At 40.9% G+C, this 20,555-nt stretch overlaps 1 protein-coding gene and 1 long non-coding RNA gene across 10 annotated transcripts in view; one reads left to right on the top strand and one right to left on the bottom strand.

Annotated features, from left to right (window-relative positions):
• Positions 1 to 20,555, bottom strand: part of PARD3B (par-3 family cell polarity regulator beta) — a 1,131,600-nt gene that overhangs the window by 959,432 nt on the left and 151,613 nt on the right. The gene's annotated exons all lie outside the window — the stretch shown is intronic.
• Positions 1 to 20,555, top strand: part of LOC136576617 (uncharacterized) — a 154,687-nt gene that overhangs the window by 53,373 nt on the left and 80,759 nt on the right. Inside the window, exon 3 of one of the 5 annotated variants that reach the window (XR_010786393.1) lies at positions 12,747 to 12,811. The exons of the other annotated variants lie outside the window; for them this stretch is intronic. This is a non-coding gene — a long non-coding RNA (uncharacterized lncRNA). The remainder of the gene's footprint in view (positions 1 to 12,746; positions 12,812 to 20,555) is intronic. 5 annotated transcript variants of the gene reach the window in all.

Raw genomic sequence — 20,555 nt, 5'->3', positions numbered from 1 at the left:
TCACACATCGAATAGGAAGGAGGGTTTCAGCAATTCTGTCAGAAACAACTTCCATATATGCAACAGCTGTCAAGTTAGTATTAGTATAGACACTGCATATTTCACGATAAAACTTATAAATGTTAGCTACGGTGTGTTCGGATATTCCTGTCAAGAGTATCGGTGAGGAAGCATCAGGAGGATATAATCTTCACTTGTTCAACCAGGGGTGGATAATCGTCACTTGATCCAAAGTGCCTACTTTGATGCTCTGGGCCACTTTTTCTATAAAACGCGAGTATTTTTGATCCCCTTGCCTTAATAGTCTATGCTGCATTTAGGTACTTTATACCCATAACTCTAGATTTACCAGATATAATATGGCAATTATTTTGTAAAATGGTGATAAGGCCAGAAAAAATTACCATTGAAGGAGTTGTACCTAAATCAACTTATCACGGCATAGTTAATAAAAGTCTGAATGGTGGGGACCTCGCCACTGAATCCCCTCCAATCCCCAGAAGGGGGGTCCTGTGTAACCCACTCCTTCTCGCTGCAGGCTTACTGCACCCCTCCTAGTGAGGAAATTAAATGGAATGGCAGTCACTCAAGCATTTGGCTGATGAAGATGAATACAGCAACAATACACATGCACGATCACGGCTCCTTTCAATCTCCTCCTCACTGCAGGGGGTGCACAGTGAGCCTGCAGTGAATAGAGAGGGACATGGAACCTATTTTCGGGATCAGTGGGGATCTCAGCGGTGAGACCTTCATCGATCAGACTATTATCGCCTATTCAGTGGCTAGGTCCTAAAAGTCGATTTTGGACCCTTTATCTGTAGGTCCTCGAGTTTTCTTCATCTGTCAAGTTGCTAATCCTCTACAAAAAGCACACATTAATAAAAAAAAAATAAACATATATTCAATCTAGGAAATCTAATATTCTCAAAATTCAGCGTAACTAGTGATTTCATACCAACAGCGGCACTAAGCGTCATCCAACTGGATTGATGAATCACTAAGTGCTTCTGTTAAGATATTTCATAAATCTATTACTTTTACTATTAAATGAAGAGAGAATCGTCAGTTCTAAAGCTGCCTATATGTACATGAACAATTGTGTGCATAAATTATAGATAAAAGGCGATCTCTAAAATGCATTCCCCTTTTAGAAACCGTTTCAGAAGACAGATAACAGAAGGGAGGTTTGTGCTGTCTGAACATTGTATAAATGTAATACAAGAGATCTCTCTTTCAACCTTCAGTGAGTTCACCATCTACATTCCCATTTACACAACCTCAATTTTTCATCTGTAATATAAAATTCATATGTGACATTGTATCATCAATTAAAAACTGCACATCAATTCCGTGCTGCACACCCCATGAGCACACACTCCTGAACCCATAGAACAGATCGTCAAGGAGCGCAGCCGTAAAATAGAATTCTGGATCTTAGAATTTTAAAGGAGGATGTACACAAAAACTAAATATCAAATATAAATTTGATGGTAACAGTTTGTTCTCTTTCTGAATGGTCAGGACAATAATTGCTCAGTGTGAATAAGGAATAATACAACTATCAAAAATGTTAAATATTGTTATGGATTTAACAATTGGTTAATATAAAAAGGCACCCATAGCAACATTTATACAAGCTATTGCTGCCTAGCAAATGTCCCTTGCACGCAAAAAAAATTAATCAGCACTCCCCTATGTTAATAAGTAGAGCCCTTCTGGAAATTCAAAAAAAAATAGATGAAAAGTTTAAACAGGCAGCAGACTATGATGCAGTCAAAAGAAATGTATGAAGTGACAGGAGGGTGACTTAAAGGATATCTGTCACCGGCTTCCAGTAGATCAAACCAGTAACAGTGCACCACAATAGTGATTCTGTCAGCTTTCCCAGGTTGTCTTTGTTATAAATGTTAGTGGAAGCATACCATTTCAAATCCCCTACACTGTAAGACAGTGATTCGTGGGTGGGGAAGGGGGGCATGCCCAACTGACTCCCCTAGCTGCATTTTTTCCATCAGAGCCCCTTGTGATGTGGATAACATTGGCGGCATCACCCTCGTACTGCTCCGAATCCTTGGGCTTGTGCTGTGCCACTGGTTCCCTGCGCAGATAAACTAGTCTAATGGGATAACTTATGCCATGCAGCACTAGCCTTAACCTTTTCCAATCCACTGTCTGACGTCTTCCTACATTCTGATTGAAGCTTGTACAGCTTCAATGTCAGAAGACGTCCGACAGGGTATTCTTACCATCTATTGCCAGCCACTGGCACGCACACACACTGGCTTTAGCCAGCAGATGGCACCATTGTATAATAGCAAAAAGAGAAAGCCTTTTAGGGAACCCTGAATCCAAAATTGGATTGGAAAGGGTTAACTGGGTTATCCAGGATTAGTACAACTTGAATGCTTTCTTTCAAAAAATTGCCCTTTTGCTCTGCAACAAATATCCTCTACAATAAATTCTGTCCAGCTCATATCTCTTGCTCTCCATTGATGGCCTTACTCTCCATCTTACCATAATCTCTTTCTCACTGAAGAAGGGGTTGTTAAAGCTTCTTCTCGAAAGAAGCCCTTTTACTTATCCCCCATCACTGGAAATCCTTTCAGACTCCCAGTCTAACGGAATAGAACGACACATTCACAGAAATGTACTGATACTCTGGAATTGTCTGCCTGGCTACATAGACTATAAACTCCCATTATAATACCACTGCCTTCCAACCTCTGCCTTTCTACTCCACCATTTTTCTTTTTTTCTTTATTTTTCCTTTTGTTTGCAGATTTTTTGCTTTTTATAATGAAACTGTTGTCCCAGCTTTGTATCAATTAACCATTTTGAAACAATATATTGCGTATTTTCTCATCACTGATGAGCTCATTATATTCTGTGCTTCAAGTTATGTTTTGCTTTTTCTTGTGCAATAAAAGTGATTAAACCACAAAGTTTTGTAGTAACCTAGTCGAAATTCTACCTTTAACTCTATCAAAAGTGCCAAGAAGTGGCCCTAAACAGTCCACGGCCGAAAGCCCACCACTGTACCTAAATTACAGCAACAGTACAAAGAAGGGTGGGTGAAAATCTCCTTCGCCGTGATGTGGAAGATTGATTTCCCACCATTGGTAGCCTTTGTTTGGAGGTGTGGATGCTTTAATATTTTTAATTTTCCATTTACTCTGGTTGTCTTAAGTCTTTTATGAAAGCAGCTGAATAATAACCATTAAAATGTCATCTCTTAATGCACTGGGATGCGGGGCCATTTTGGGACCAGGAAGAAGCCCTATTAACAATATTCTCTGGAGACAAGTATATTAAATGCGAGTATTATCAGGCTTTGTTAATTTACTCTTATTTATGGCTGCTCCAAATAAATTCATCTGCCGTTAAACCTACTTATTACATCTGATTAGAGATGTTCTGTTTTTTAGGAAAGCATTAACACTGAGATCAGTCAATTATCCATTCAAATTACCAGTGCAGATGACTAGCTACCAATGCCAAAATGACTAATTCTTTGATTTCCCTCTGCTTTACTTAACACAATCACAGAAAAGTACATTAAGGGAAATATATGCTTCTGCATGACTCAAGGCAATAAATTACCCCATAGCACTCTTCCTATGAATTCAGTGCATGTCAAAATATGCCAGTGCATCTCCAACCACTGATATATGCAGTATTTATGGCACATTTTATTATCGAATACTCATGCAAGCACAGCAACAGCTAAAACCTAAACAGCATGGTGTGGATGAGTTGGGAAACATTTAGAGAAGTTAGCTCTAATTTGCTGAAACAAACACTACTAACTGAAGCAGCATGAATAAAACCTAAAAACATACATTTATTGCACCCACTAATAGCACTATATGCCCACTCTATAGGGTACTCACACCATCCGTGATCCCTTTTGGCTAGAACTTCAGACTTGCCAAGAGGGGTCTCATAACACTATACCAGTAGTGACACTAGCAACAGTTCATTTCTTACACAAGCTCCTGTTGGGCTCAAGACAGTGCTGCTCAGTTATCGAATTGTTATTGTGTGACGCAGTTAACACTTGCCGACTCCAACCGACTTGGCTTATGAAAGTTCTGTTTCGCTATTATGGCTGGCTCAGACTTTAGCTGCAGACTAGTGGAGGACAGCTGGAAATCTGATGACTGAGCCATTTTAGGCAAATTAAACTTTGAGGGCAGGTAATACTTTATAAAATCAGCTGATTTTTTTTTTTTGCATAGACCTATAGAATTATTATTTTAAAAAATTCCCACAAAATTTAAGGGAAAAAAAAGTCAAATAAAGTCTAATCTTAGAACAGTTTCACAATGGAAATGGTTCTTTGGGAACCTCAAAAAGGTGTGTAAGGGGTTAAATATCCATGCAAATACATCTATATAGACATTTTGTTTTTGCTAGAACCTTTGGAAAGGTCATCTAATGACAGTTGTTTTTTTCCTTTCTTTACTCTAACTTTTCTGATTTGGATTAACAGGACCTGAGCTACACATTGATTGGGCTAGGTATAAAAATTCAGGTTCTGTTCCGAGTTCTGACTCAGTAGTTTTTACAGAGAGCCTTGTGAGGAGTGAGCTGCCCCAGCGCTAATGGAGAGCTGGCTATTCTTCTACCAGAGAGAGAGAGCATGCAACTCTGATTCCTGGAGTAGTGTTATGCAGCTGTTGCAATCCGAGTGCCAGAGGGAGGTCTGCTCATCATACAAGGAAATTTCAGCTCCAATTACCAATACTAAGTATTGAGCTGTCACTGAGAGAGATATGTTATAAAAGAAATATGAAAAACAGACACATATATGCTATTTGTTTATAATTTCCCCGGATGTAAAAAAAATGCTAATATAAAATTGGCATAAAAAGACAGCCCTGTGTATCACAATAAAAGATACAAAAATAATTTGGATAATCAAAAGGAAAAGAAAACAAAACAGACTTTATATTATCATGTTCTAAAAAGAGCTAAAGAGGTATATGGCTGATTACTAACTGCGGAGAATAGCTTGGTATTGAACTGGTTAAAAAGGAAACGTATTACCATTTATTTCGCTCAGTAATACACCTCAGGGTTTTGGCATTTAATTTCAAGCCATCATTTTTTAGTCTTGAAAACGTATTTAATAAGGACTTTCAGTAGAAAGTTGATATTACTAAATGTGAAATTTTATTTAATTAGCGGAGACCAGCCCCCCAGAACAACCGTTTGGAGGTAGGTATGGAGGGGCAGTTTGGACTACAGAGTTGGGAGATCATGGATCAGACTCCATCCAGTAAAGGCGCTGAAGGACACAACCAAATTTTGTAGGCTAATAAAACCATATTTGAGTTGTAACTTTGTTTACCAGCTAGGTTGCATAAGGCATACCGTGGTTCCTTGAAAATAAGACATACCCTGATAATAAGCCCTACTCTGCTTTTCAGAGGGGCGGTGAGTCAGGGAAATATAAGCCCTCTGGCCCAAATAAGCCCTAGCTACACTACATGAGAAAAAAAAAATACTCACCTAGCAGGTGGTGTCCGGGTCCCCTGCGCTGGTCTCAACGCTGAAGGAGCATCTCTTGCTGGTAATGAGCCTTGAATACCCCGCCTCCAGCAATCGAGTGCTCTGATTGGTTCATGAGGGCTTCCTGAGCCAATCAGAGCCAGTGCTCGATGACCCAATCACTGCCATTCATTGAATGACATCATTGAATGGCTGGGTTTGGTTCATTGAGCACTGGCTCTAATTAGCTGAGGAAGCGCTCAGGAACCAATTGGAGCACTCGATTGCTGTAGGCGGGGTATTCAAGGCCCATTATCAGCAAGAGGTAGTCCTTCAGCATGGGAGAACTACACAGAAGTCTGCAGCAGCGCCAGAGACCAGCGCAAGGGTCCCAGACGCTACTTGCTCAGTATAAGACACCCCCCGAAAACAACACCCTGTGCCTGTTTTAGGGCAAAAATTAATAGAACACAGGGTCTTATTTTTGGGGAAACATTTTAATATATTGCAGCAAGGTCCATTTCATACCAGCACAGCACAGGCTTGTTTCTGTGTCTCTATTACATGCGCCGCTGTGGTTCTTAACACACTAACAGCATCATTAAGGATTTACCATTCTGATACTCTGGGTGATCGGGCCAATGTTCAGGCTGGGATTTCCAGCCATAATAAAGCACAGAAATGAACCTGCACGAGTTTTTAGGGAGTGGGATCTGGGGCCTATCCCGTTCCATAAAATGCAGGTGCCCGCTGTTTCTTCTAGCTGACACTCACCAGCAACAGCCACAATCAGTACTCAAGCTGATCGCGGCTGTTAAGCCTTTAAATGCTGCCAATTATGAAAGCAGCATTTAAATACACGAACCGATGTTCAGGGGTCCCGTACGGCCCCCCACGATGAGATGGCAATGTGCCATTCAGTTGCCACGGCAGCTGGGGGCCTTCTTAAAGCTCCATAGGCTGCCATAGCAGATTGCTGATCAAGCTATTCCTATGGTGTGGCTTGATAGAGGGTCTGTCAGATCATGGTACAATGTGTTACATCGTACTGCAGAAGCGATCAAATCATCACAAGTTACCATTGGAAAATACAACTTGTCCCACAAATAACAAGCCTTCATAGCTGGATAAATAAGTGTGATTTACAAGCCTGCAGTTGTGCCCATATACACATGTTACTGCAGCAGCCAATCAGCTGGCTTCAGTTGTCTCATACTGTATGCAGCTGTGGCTAATAATTGGTCGTAGTGGTCACGTGACCCACTTAAACTAGCGTTCTTTTATTGCATATAATACGCACGTGAAGAAAAAACTCAGCATGTCCTATTTTACATCGTATTACGCGAGAAGCCATCATGCGCAGTGAACAATTGTAGCCCTACGCAACAATAGCCGGATCACACAGCGGTAAAACGCTGCACAATACACGCAGTGTTTTACGCATATGACCATGTGAATGAGCCATAACTTCTGTAAAAAATCTCAAATTAATGAAACCTAACTGCAAATGTTACAATGTTTGGTCACATTTAATCTGTAACATAAAATCGGCATCTGTCCTTACTGCAGAATGTTTAGTGCTTCAAGAACATATGGAAAGATGGAAATTTGAAATTATTCATCCAGAGGTCTACCATGTAATCAATTGTATTATTAATGATAGCGGTGTAACGAGCCAGCACTGATTACAATAATTCAGGCTCGTACAAAAGGTTTTGGAAGCAACAACAAAAATCTCGCTATGTCTGTCAGTGAAAAGGAAGACTTCCATGGGCTGACACCGCTGAGCGAGCGCACCTGCTACACTGTATCGCCGCACCTACCTACTTTTGCTTGTATTATCTTTTGCATATCAATGAAGCTGCCCCCTATCAGATTAATACCCAAGACATTTCAGTCGCTCTGCAATCAAGTGGACATTCGAGAATATTATGCATGGCCTGCATCGTTGACACTAAGCTAGTGAAATCTGATTAGCACAAAATTGCATCTGACAAGGAAATCAGAAAGCTGTCAAACACAATGACATGGATTCAATGCTTTGAAGGTAGACAGGGTAAAAAGCATGCAGCCGGTTTGGCATGCATACCGCCTGATAACAAAATAAAAAGAGGTCTTAGCAGGATAAAAGTTTCATTAAAAAAAAAAAAAGGCTCATTAATATTTTTCACAAAGAGGTAACAGATAAGGTAGCAAAAATTTGTCTCCATCGTAGTCTTTATTATCGGTTGTTCTTCCTCAATTTAAAACCATTATTACAGAAATTGTTAAAAACGTGATTAGATGATAGCTGCTGACAGACGGGGCTCCTCTCACACTTTATCAACCAATGGAGCTTGATGACAGACCCATTATGCAGCCTCAGAAGACTATGGTCATAAGGTCGCTTGCTATAGAAGAGGGGTATGATTTTCATGTTGGCATACTGCTTGTTTAATTGTCCGGTATTGAGACTGCTGTAAGGTGAAGGCAAACCGCTTTCAGCAAGTCGTTCTCAAGACCGTGAGAAGGATGTCAGAGTGTCTTCTGTTAATAAGTTGTTGTGAAGCACCAATACTTGCCCTACGGGCATGAAGTCTCTAGCAATGGAGTCTTGTCGCAAAGTTGGTTGGAACCAGTCACTCCGCCATTCCCATTTCATCTGACCTCGTTTGACTGGCAGCCAAACAGAATATCTCAGTTTCCACATAAGATGCTATTACTCAGGAGTACAAGTTACAACGGAGACTATTGGGAAACCTGTCACACGTGTAAACAGAACTTTAAGAAACTGGCCAGGTATGGGACAGAAGGAAGCCCACCTGGAGTTGGATTAAACTGCATTGAACCGAAATCAGGTTCAGGGGGCTTCACCCCCTGTCAATCTTGACTCCACCAGGAGTTGCTGGTGGCGTCAAGATACACTAATACCTCTGTTCCCTTCTCACTGCTTATTAAAGTTGTAGTATATAAACTATCCACGAACGGCTTTTGGGTTATTACAACCCTATGGGCCTACTACAAAACCAGGCCTTTGATCGAAATGATATGGCTGGAACCAGGCCAAGATACCCTGTTGATGCCTGCACTTCTTCATATAGACAGGAGACAATGGTGACCTTGTAGGAGTTACGTCTAACACTCCCGGACATGCCTCGTCACCCAACCAGAGGGAGCAGGGCACAGACCAAGCCTGTCCCCAGTGCCACTTCACACCTACAAACATTGAAATTGCAATAACATTACAATTTTACCACAAGTCCTCCACAATGCATTCTCCCTGTACCAGCATTCCAACTGAAGACACAAAGCTTTCTTGAAGAACATTTGCGACTCCTAATGGACTACAAAAAACTAATTTATAAAATGAAGGAAAAACAAGAGACTGTGGACTTTAGAACCAGTCCAGGGGCAGGTTTCCATTTGTAGTGGCCAGTCGATAAAGACTTCAATCAGCAATAACAGAACACAACTGCGGTATTATAATAGAACACAACCAAAAAGTTAGATAGCAGCAGATTTCGACGTGCACTTGGCTGCCTGGTTCGTCTTTTCTTATATTAAAAACATTCTGTGGTTTTGGAAACGAAAACAAAAAATGCCGTCTTGCCCACAACTATTGTCGGCATTTCTGAAAAAAATGAACAAAAACCAAACCTGATGGGTAATTCTGACATGTAAGATTTCCTAGTTTCAAGTAGTAAATGAATCTGGGGAGAATACCTTCCCAGGGTGAAACTTGGGTTACTTAACGAAAAGAGAAGAGTATGTCTCTCGAGAAGCAATTAGGTTTGAGGATCCACCGCAGGATAAACGAGTCTTGGAAGTTAAAAATAGTGATCAAATACTACAGTGTCAAGTCTTGTGCTAGATTTTTATGCACATATTAATTGTTAAATCGGCTTCGGTGCTCATAACACATCTATGGATTTCTGGGGCTCAGAATGGAAGTTGCACAGTTTTAAATCTGTTGAAGAAAGACTTTGAAAATAATAATTTTCAAAAGAATACAGCTTTATGAATCAGACACATTCCCAGCACGGCATTAGAATGGCTTTAGGTTTAGGGAGCTGAAATACTAGAGCTGAGAAGGCGAAACATAAAATCTACTAAAGGTACTTTCTGGGTTTTTAGAATTGGATTTTAAAATATTCACCCAGCATACCAAGTGTTATGAAACCGCCTGGAAACGCATTTTATTTTGATTTGTGGAGCCATTTCTCTGTACCGGATGGCAGATTCTTCCTGTAGTAAAAAAAAAATCTCCCAAACTGCTTCAAAGTAATATGTGCTCAGAGTACCCCCGTAGGCCACACCGGCTGTGCTTACTGCACACAGTTACACCTGAACATCTCTTAATTCTTCTACCCCTAAACCTAGACACCTAAATAATCTGCATAGTTAGGAGGCAAATATGGCCAAAGCCTTTCCGTCCCACCTACCTGGGATCTGTTTTTGCTTTTTATGCCAGTAACAATTAAGAGGATTTTCAAGATTGTCACAGTGCCTTCAATTAGCCCCAGCCAAAATGCCCCCCTATGAGTGCCATATTGCTCCCAAACTAGTAACTGTCCAAATGCCACCTATAAGTACCGACAGTGCCCTTGTGAATGCCAGGAACAAGGCAGTGCCAACAATACAGCCCTCACAAAGTAATATATTCACCTGTCAAGGGAGGCAAAATCCTTATGTGAATCTGCAATGTCAGAGCCTCCACTTTTGACCCAGTTCCGATTCTGTCTGTGCCCATCACGTCATCGCAGGGGGTTGGCCATTCTGTTCATTTTATTAAGTAACCGCCCGTCTCGGTCTCTGCATCAGCCGCAGGTCCTGGTAAAGATTTCACCGTCCTGGAAACCCCTTTAAAAATCACAGGATGTTACATATACAAGAGTTCGAGCTACGTTTTCCTACACCTGGGGCAAAGATTCAGTATGCAGGCCTAAACGTCCTACACATGGGTGAGCGTGATATTGGTCTGTGACACTAGGCCTGATATCGCGTTAGCCAACGTGAGATTTACCCACAGATGTGAGGTGTTTTTCTTTAAAACCGCCTCCCATCATTTAAGGTATGTTATCCTCTGGTGCAGCTTTTAGACTTGGCGGAGGATCGGCAATAAATAATATAATTACCTGAAAGCGCTGCGGAATAAGTTGGCGCTATACAAATACCAAGATTTATTTATTTATTTATTTAATAGTCCTATAAGTTAAATAAGCACCCCCACCCCTTGACTGTTGACAGCGGGAAATATGGGCATATAAATGATCAAAGATTTACAACGGGCACATTATTTGTTAACCAGAAATCTCTGAATGGCAGAAATTGTGCAAGTTTCTTTGCTGTACAATTCCACAGTATGTGACTTTGCAGAGGAATGTGTTCGTGTTCGGCAGTCATTCTAGCAAGCATTTCTGTATGACAGCATTCTCATTGAAATGCACTACAGCTCAGAGCTCTGCATAGGATACATAAAACACAAGCACATTTGCATTAAAATCGGAGCAGCCACAGACCATACATTTGAGAAGCAAAATCAATTTATCTACTGTATCTTTATTCCTGATAAACCAGCTGTGAAATTATAACACCTATGATTGATATTAAGTAAGGAATGATCAGTGACCAGTAGCTGGAAAGCAATTAATTCAACACAATTACTAAGATTGAGAGAGTCCTTTACAGAAGCTTTTAAGGCATGCCGGCCCTCAGATGCCGAAAAAACCCTCTCAACAATGAAAGAAAACTGCTGCATACTTCAAAGAAATAAGTCGCGGTCTGCTAGCTATAATTGTATATAATTGCATATATCTAATATCCCCATACAGGCACTATTTAGTGCAGCATCACTATTAGACACACAAATCCTGTAGGATATAAAATATTCTACTAAGGATAAATATCGTATACTGTACAAATATTTACAGAATGTTAATGAAACTATTCAGATTGTCACTATACAGTAGCAATCCAAATTATTCAACCTTCATTGCCAATTAAAGGGCCACTCTGGTGAAAACATGCCTTGCCACACTATGGAGGTCTGCTCTCAGTATTCTAGTCACTTTCCTGCACTACAGGCCCTATCTGATGCTTATCAAGCACCACCTTGATTGAAAGTAAAAAAAAATATCTTACGATTTCCATGATGCATCAGCCCAACATTGGTTAAGGCTGTATCAGTTTTGTCTGCAGGAGATCAGTTTAATTATCATTACCTTCTGTATTCGCATAAGTAAGCTACAGATCATGAGTATGCAGTTAGTAGGATAAGCTGTGATCTCCTCAATTATAACTGTGTGATCAGTAACTGTGATAGGAATACCTGTCTACCCCTCAACACAGTTGCTGTGGTAGATCCATGTAACAGCATAGCACAGACTGAGAAATTGACTAGAAAAGGAATCCATAATCCCCAAGTAGATCTAAGCTATTCAAACTGGTCAGAATTGAGATCACATGAGGAAAGAGAGGCTGGGAGATTTAGAAAGAAATAACTAACCGAGGTAACACAAGTTTATATTATATATATATATATATATATATATATATATATATATATATATATATATATATATCTATATATATAATTATTATTTTTTTTTTAAATAATAATATGTGGCTGGCCACATACTAAATGACGAAATGAAAAAAAAAAAACTGTGGTGTTGCCCTTTAAGCTTCAGTTTATTTGCCAAATTTACAAACTTTTGCTGTGTGCAAAAATAAAAAAATAAAAAGAGTTAAACAATGGAAATAGCTCAACACTACTAATATAACATGTGGTTTCTCCAAATTACATATAAAATGTCACTTTTAATGGCTACTGCAGTCTCAGAATTGTCCCATCCCTTTATGACGAGCGTCTCTACGATAGTACTCAGTAAAGCACGTTTTGCCATTATGATCTGCTGCAAATATGATACACAGTCAGACACCAGATTCCGACAGCATTCCTGAGGAATCTTAGCCCAGTCCTCATGGACAATGGCCTCCAGTTCACGAATATATTTGGGTCTGCATGTTGCAACCATCTTCTTCAAATCCCACCATAGATGTTCAAGTCCGGAAATGGACTGCCGCTGCAGAATCTTTCAGAACTTCTTCTGAAACCAAGCCTCTATGGACTTTGAGATTTGCTTGGAATCGCTGTCCTGTTGGAAGGTTCCACGATGCTCAAACTTCAGCTTCCTCACAGAAGGCGTAACATTTTCTTCTAGGATTTACTGATACTTGATTGAATCCATCTTGTTCTCCACATGCTGCAGGTTTCACAGTGCCAGAGAAAGCAAAGCAACCCCAGATCATCACCGAGCCACCGCCATGCTTCGGGGTATGTGCAATTAGTACATAAATAGTCGTATGTGTGTGATGAAGGGGTTAAGGATTGAGGATTGGTTGCTATGTGCAACGAACACAGTCATTTTACAGTTTTAGTAAATGAAGCCTATTGTGTAATCTATAGTAAATAAGATACTTTGTGATTCAGCATAATAAATAATTTAAACATGTGGCGGATCCTGAATGCCTCCGAAAAAATGGAAACCTATTAGACAAGTCCAGCCGAATGCAAACAAAGTAAAATTGCTGCGAGCCAAGTGAGCAATGTGACCAACGACTTTAGAATGAGCCAGTGCATCAAGGGTGGCAAGGTAACCCAGGCAATTCCGGGTATTATAAGTTAGTGTAATATTTTTAAAGGGACATTCCTAGTTCTGACATGTATGGTTCAATATGCCATAAATATCTGACAGATGCCACCTCTAGATACACTGCCTCACTAGCTGGATGAAGGGACATAAGTGTAAGGACCAGAGATGGGACCTACATCTATCAGACATTCATGGCATTCTGTGGTTATGTCATAAATGTACAAGATGGGAACAACCATTTAAAGGGGGTTATGTAGGCAAACCTTCCCGTCTGATCTGACATTGGGCATGGAGAAGCACAACTATACACACACTGGGTGGGACAGTTGCAAGTATTGTGCACAAGTCCTATTTGAATTAACGGGCCCCACATAGGATACTTGCTGGGCATCAGACAGTTTTCTTGGCAACTATTCCAACTACCATGCAGTTGGGTCTCACCATGTGAGATCGGGTGGTAACATATGTCTGTATAATTCCTTTACTAAAAGTAACTTCAATTACTATGAAAAACAAAATCTAGAGGCCGTGTCAGAAAAATGATCTAACTAGAAAATCTTCTGTACTTATCGCATTCTCCATGGAAACTTGATATGAAGTGCGGAAAAAGCATCTTTAATGCGCGAGACACCTGGCCTCCTGTACTATTAAACATCAATACAGTCTGTGTTCATATCATCTCCATACTAATCAGATCGATTACCTCTGATAGATAGCCTTGTCACATCAATATATTGCTAATCAAACAAATGGAGTCACTGAGACATGAAGCGTGGCTGGCAGGCTCCATATGTAGAATGTGGACTATAGAAAAAAAATTATAAAAACCACATGTATGGAGTGAGCCGTGAGCCTTCAAGAGTACCTAAGGTGCCAGATCAATGTGCGGATACCCATCTAAAGCTGAAAGCCCTCACTCACTCACTCACTAACTGACTGGCCAAAAGTTCTCCAACTTCCAGATGTCGTAGAAACATGAATTTTGGCACAAGCATAGATTATCTCCAAAATAGGAAAAGCTAATGGGTCCCAACTCGATTATTCAATTCTAGCGCAAAAGAATTGGCGTCAAAATTTAATGTACATAATCTAAATCTCTCACTTCCCAATGTCATAGAAACTTAAAACTTGGCACGAGCATTGATTATGTCATAAATAGGAAAAGCTAATGGGTCCCAACTTGATTATTCAATTCTATGCGCAAAAAAATTAGCGTCCAAATTTTACGTACGGAATCTAATTCTTTGACTTCCCGGTGTCATAGAAACTCGAAATTTGGCACGGGCATTGATTATGTCATAAATAGGAAAAGCTAATGGGTCCCAACTCGATTATTCAATTCTATGCGCAAAAGAATTAGCGTCAAAATTTTATGTACGGAATGTTTTTTTCTCACTTCCCGATGTCATAGAAACGTGAAATTTGGCAGGAGCATTGATTATGTCATAAGTAGGAAAAGCTAATGGGTCCCAACTCGATTATTCAATTCTCGGCGCAAAAGAATTAGCGTCAAAATTTTACGTACGGAATGTATTTTTCTCACTTCCCGATGTCATAGAAACGTGAAATTTGGCAGGAGCATTGATTATGTCATAAATAGGAAAAGCTAATGGGTCCCAACTTGATTATTCAATTCTATGCGCAAAAAAATTAGCGTCCAAATTTTACGTACGGAATCTAATTCTTTGACTTCCCGGTGTCATAGAAACTTAAAATTTGGCACAGGCATTGAATATGTCATAAATAGGAAAAGCTAATGGGTCCCAACTCGATTATTCAATTCTATGCGCAAAAGAATTAGCGTCAAAATTTTACGTACAGAATGTATTTTTCTCACTTTCTAGTGTCATAGAAACGTGAAATTTGTCACGAGCATTGATTATGTCATAAATAGGAAAAGCTAATGGGTGCCAACTCCGTTATTTAATTCTATGCGCAAAAGAATTAGCGTCCAAATTTTACGTACGGAATGTAATTTTCTCACATAGAAACTTAAAATTTGGCACGGGCATTGATTATGTCATAAATAGGAGAAGCTAATGGGTCCTAACTCGATTATTCAATTCTATGCGCAAAAGAATTAGCGTCAAAATTTTACGTACGGAATGTATTTTTCTCACTTTCCAGTGTCATAGAAACGTGAAATTTGGCACGAGCATTGATTATGTCATAAATAGGAAAAGCTAATGGGTCCCAACTCCATTATTTAATTCTATGCGCAAAAGAATTAGCGTCCAAATTTTACGTATGGAATGTAATTTTCTCACATAGAAACCTAAAATTTGGCACGAGCATTGATTATGTCATAAATAGGAAAAGCTAATGGGTCCCAACTCGATTATTCAATTCTATGCGCAAAAGAATTAGCATCAAAATTTTACGTACGGAATGCATTTTTCTCACTTTTCAGTGTCATAGAAACGTGAAATTTGGCACGAGCATTGATTATGTCATAAATAGGAAAAGCTAATGGGTCCCAACTCCATTATTCAATTCTATGCACAAAAGAATTAGCGTCCAAATTTTACGTACGGAATGTAATTTTCTCACTTTCCGGTGTCATAGAAATGTGAAATTTGGCACGAGCATTGATTATGTCATAAATAGGAAAAGCTAATGGGTCCCACCTCGATTGTTCAATTCTAAGCGCAAAAGAATTAGCGTTCACATTTTACGTATGGAATCTAATTCTCTCACTTCCTGATGTCATTTTATATAAAGGAAACGTCGCATGGTTACCTCCCGTAGTGTTTCCTGGGTAACACAGAGAACTACGCAAAATGGTGAACATATGTTTTTCCGGTATCTCTAAAGTAACCACGACTTCATAAGATTTCCGTGTGAACACCAGATAAACACCAGTACCAAATTAACTCGGGCGAAGCCGGGTATATCAGCTAGTCTATTATAAAGATGTGCTGCGGAAAAAAATTATGTCAACACAGTTGCTAGTCAAGCCTAAAGCACTTTAGTGATTAGCAGGCCTGTGAGGTCCCTTACTGGAACTCTGCGCAGCAAACCACATTAATTCCCAGCTTTCACTTTGCCGTCAGCCTATACCTTAATTTTACCCGTCTGAACAAAACAAATGTTAACATGAAAAGAGCATATTTGGCAACAGAATACAAAGCAAACACTACAAAAAAAATATTCATAGCAACGGCTAACCTGGATTATTTAATATTTATTACTAAAAATGAATATGCAGGAAAAAACAAAGCCAAAGTATAATAAAATAACTATTGTATGAAGAAAAAACAAAGCTAAATGATACATTTGCCCAAATGACACATAAGCAGGGTATCACAGTGTCTGATGCTTATAACTGGAGATGAGCGAGTACCAAAATGCTCTGGTGCTCGTTATTCCAGTCGAGCGTTTTGTAATATTCAGGAGCTCTATTCGAGTAACGAACGCCATTGAAGTCAATGGGGGACTCGAGCATTTTTGTATTGGACCCTCCGGGTGTCTGCCTGCTTGTCTCTGTCTTAGCAAAGCCACACGCTGCTGTGGACGTGCGTGCACAGGAAGTGGTAATGCGGTGAGGGGTCGAACTCGGCGTGGTACTCACTCGAGTAATGGGCAACATCGAGTATGCTAATATTCGAACGAGCATCAAGCTTGGGCGAGCATGTCCGCTCAACTCTACTTATAACCTTAAGCCGCCTGCACACAGGCGGGTCAGATTCTGCATGTGGAATCCCGCAATGGCAGCAGCGGCGTTCACGCGTAACTGCCTTCATCTGTACTGCGGATGGTCTGCACGGCTCGCCCTTGCACGTGCATAGTACAGTTAGTTTCTTTTTAAACTCCTGCTTTTCTTGTTTCATCGCCTATCAATGATGTAGAATCCGTCAATAGTAGAAGGGCCGCGGATCGGACAGCATCGAATGACTTTAATGGATCTGTCCACGCGGAATATCGCACGGATTCCGGCCGGGGAATGCCACACGGAATCCACCCATGCCCTCTGCCGATGACCCTGCGTACCTGTCTCTTCTTCTGAATTGCTGATGGGCCGCCAGCGCATATGCGCATTACAGATTTTCCCGCTCCTTTGCTAGGAAATGTCACGTATCCCACAGCTCTTCCACAATGATGACTGCGAAAGGCCCCAGATCGGACTGCTTCCATTGACTTCAATGAAAGTTGTTCGCACGGAAAACGCTCTGAAAACTCTAGCACGCTGCGATTTTTCATCCACGAGCGGAAACCACAAGTAGTTTCCGTTCGTGTGCATGAAAAATCAAGTTTCCATTGTATGCTATGGACAGACATTGCTTGTGATATCCGCAGGCAAATGCCTGCTGTGGAATCCGCAGCAAAAATCCGCCCATGTGCATGAGCCCTTAATCATATTATTAGCTGTTTAGTCGTTCACAACCCTCGGTGACCCTAATGGCGAGCTCCCTCCATGTTTTTCGGTTTTGCACCGCTTCTTTCAGTTGGTTAATACCCAGCATCAGCTAGTTGTCACAGGGCGACCCAGAGGTCATGTGCTCGCCGGGTCACGTATTGGAAGAAATATTCATATACGAATGTTAAAGGGGTTGTCCCGCGCCGAAACGGGTTTTTTTTTTTCAATAGCCCCCCCGTTCTGCGCGAGACAAACCCGATGCATGTGTTGAAAAAAAAAAACGGATAGTACTTACCCGAATCCCCGCGCTCCGGTGACTTCTTACTTACCTTGCGAAGATGGCCGCCGGGATCTTCACCCTCGGTGGACCGCAGGTCTTCTGTGCGGTCCATTGCCGATTCCAGCCTCCTGATTGGCTGGAATCGGCACACGTGATGGGGCGGAGCTACGAGGAGCAGCTCTCCAGCACGAGCAGCCCCATTCAACACGGAGAAGACCGGACTGCGCAAGCGCGTCTAATCGGGCGATTAGACGCTGAAAATTAGACGGCACCATGGAGACGGGGACGCCAGCAACGGAACAGGTAAGTGAATAACTTCTGTATGGCTCATATTTAATGCACGATGTATATTACAAAGTGCATTAATATGGCCATACAGAAGTGTATACCCCAACTTTGTTTCGCGGGACAACCCCTTTAATATACAGTAAGCAAAAGGAGACAGCAGAAACAGAACTGCGCACAAGAGTGCCAAATATACAGTATTCATAAAGAATCAATATGTTTCAGGATCGGTCAGAATGGCTGCTCGGTGGACCCTTGCCAATATAGCTTTGATGGACAACTCCTCTAAATAACATGCTATTGTGTGATCTAACAAACACCACCCCATACCATCATTTCATTTCTGCAAGGGAAAAATGTTAAGTGAGAACATATATGGTAAAGCAATCTGTGGATATACGGTTTCATGTAGATGTGAATTTCATAGGACACAAACAATTTCATGCCAAGTTTCAAAGAATGTCAGATGACTAATCTACATGGCTAAAAGCGCTGGGCCAGGGCTACAACTAGACTTTTAGCAGTAAGACTTTTTTCTTTAGAGTAATCAAAACCTTACAGAGCAATTTTCAAGAAATTTCAATATAAACTATGAAGGAAAAAAAAAAATTGCTACTACTTTTTAAAACTTCTCAAAAATTCCAGCAAGACTCGAGGGATCTTGAGGAGCTACTTAATATATTCTCGTGGACAGCAATATCGCCAGTTTTTTGTAGCAACAGATAAAAAAAGGCCAAGGTGTAGCCCTTGCCCGAGGCCGCTTTTCACGTAGCCAATAAAATCGTGCAAGATTTGTGCGTTGTGAGACGCACAAATACGAACCAATTCTTTTGAATGATATCATATACATGAGTGGTTTTGTGGTGCGGGAAAAACTCATGGCATGTCCTATGTTTGGGCGTTCCCTCGGAACGCCTCACCCACTGTTTTCAATGGGGCCGGCAAAAACATCTTACTGCACAAAAATGCCTCGCATCCGTAGGGAAATCGCCAGTTCTTGAGTGCGATATTGGGTCGAGTTTCACAGCACGATGTCGGGCTCACCCACGTGAGATTTGCCTAGAACTGTTCCTATTAGATATGGTACCTGGTCTGACTATTGTATGAATAGCTCCTGACAAAATAAGTCACCTACCAAAGGCTGCCTTGACTATTCTGCTTAATTGACTGCTTATACGTTTTTAGATCTACAGGATACTTTAATCAGAATTAAATAAACCATATCTCATTCAAAAATATGTTGATTTTTATAATTAAACAAAAAACTCGTGCCCATTCTGAAATAAGACTTTTGGTTGTTAACGCTGTGTGCTTATGTTCATGGCAGTGGTCACCGAGTCTCTGGTAAAATCAATCATATCCTGAACTTTCAAACTCTGACCAGCCAAAATGCCAGTGACCCCCAGAGACAAGCTGAAATGCATAAAGTAAATGGTTTAGACAGATAATAAAATCGACATTTTATAATGGCCAACTCAGTCTCCAGAATTGTCTCATTGAATGTCTGTGATCCAATCTGAGGTGAGCTATTCACAAATACAAATATAAAGACCTGAAAGGTACAAAAAATGTGTAAAATTCTAACTCATTCCAACAATATGTAGGTGGGTTCAGATGTGACTTTAGCACAGCAGAACTGGTGCCAACTGCATGCCAAAAAGTCATGCTAAGGGTACGTGCACATGGACTGCGGCTTAAAAAAATTGGGCAAACTGCTCCCTATTGGCCGCGTTCCCATGTGACGGAAATCTCACAGAATGTCTGCAGCGGAACCGCACGGAAATTCCGTGAGATTTACACAGAAGGAAGGAAGCTTCAAAACCTGCGCTGCTCGATTGGGGTTTGAAGCGGCTAGTCTGCCTCTATTCTGCTGCATCCGCCTCATCCCATAGAGAGGAGACAGCTCATAGCGGAAACAGCGATATAGTGACATGCCGTGGCTTCAAATTGCACGTGGTATGTCATTTTCAGTGTGGTTTAGCTACAATGGACTGTTGCAAATCTCGTCCACTTTGCTGCTTAGGCTCAGGCTTTAGATTGCCAGCAAACTTTCCGTGCGGAAAGTCCGTGGCAATTCCACCCCATGTGAACCCAGTCTTAGGGTATGGGCTCAGTATTTCAAGCAAGACCAAGCAGTCTTCAGTAGATTCGTTTGGGGGTGGGGGTGGTGGGGTGGGGGGAGAGTAAGCTGAGCTACTGCACTCTATTTCACCATAAGTAAAATTTGTCAAAAAATTAGGACACCTGAAGAAAATGATGGCGGAAGATCCCCCAGAGTGTGGGGACCCACTGGGAAAATGGATGGCATAGTCCCTTTTTCTGGAGACAACAGAGTGCCAGGAATTCTTGGAGTAGGTGAGCCACTATGGACACGAACTTAGGGGAGAGAAGGCACCCTCCTGTGAAGATATTCCTCTCAGTCCCACTTTTCTTTCCTGATATTTTCTTTTCTCATCTCTCTCCTCTATTTCTCTCTTTTAGATATAGACAGGCCACTGTTGAA

Source organism: Eleutherodactylus coqui, chromosome 8 (genome assembly GCF_035609145.1).
Source record: "Eleutherodactylus coqui strain aEleCoq1 chromosome 8, aEleCoq1.hap1, whole genome shotgun sequence".
In the NCBI taxonomy this organism is placed as follows: Eukaryota; Metazoa; Chordata; class Amphibia; order Anura; family Eleutherodactylidae; genus Eleutherodactylus; species Eleutherodactylus coqui.
The sequence above is the reverse complement of the archived record's forward strand: the minus strand, read 5'-3'. Positions and strand labels throughout refer to the sequence as shown.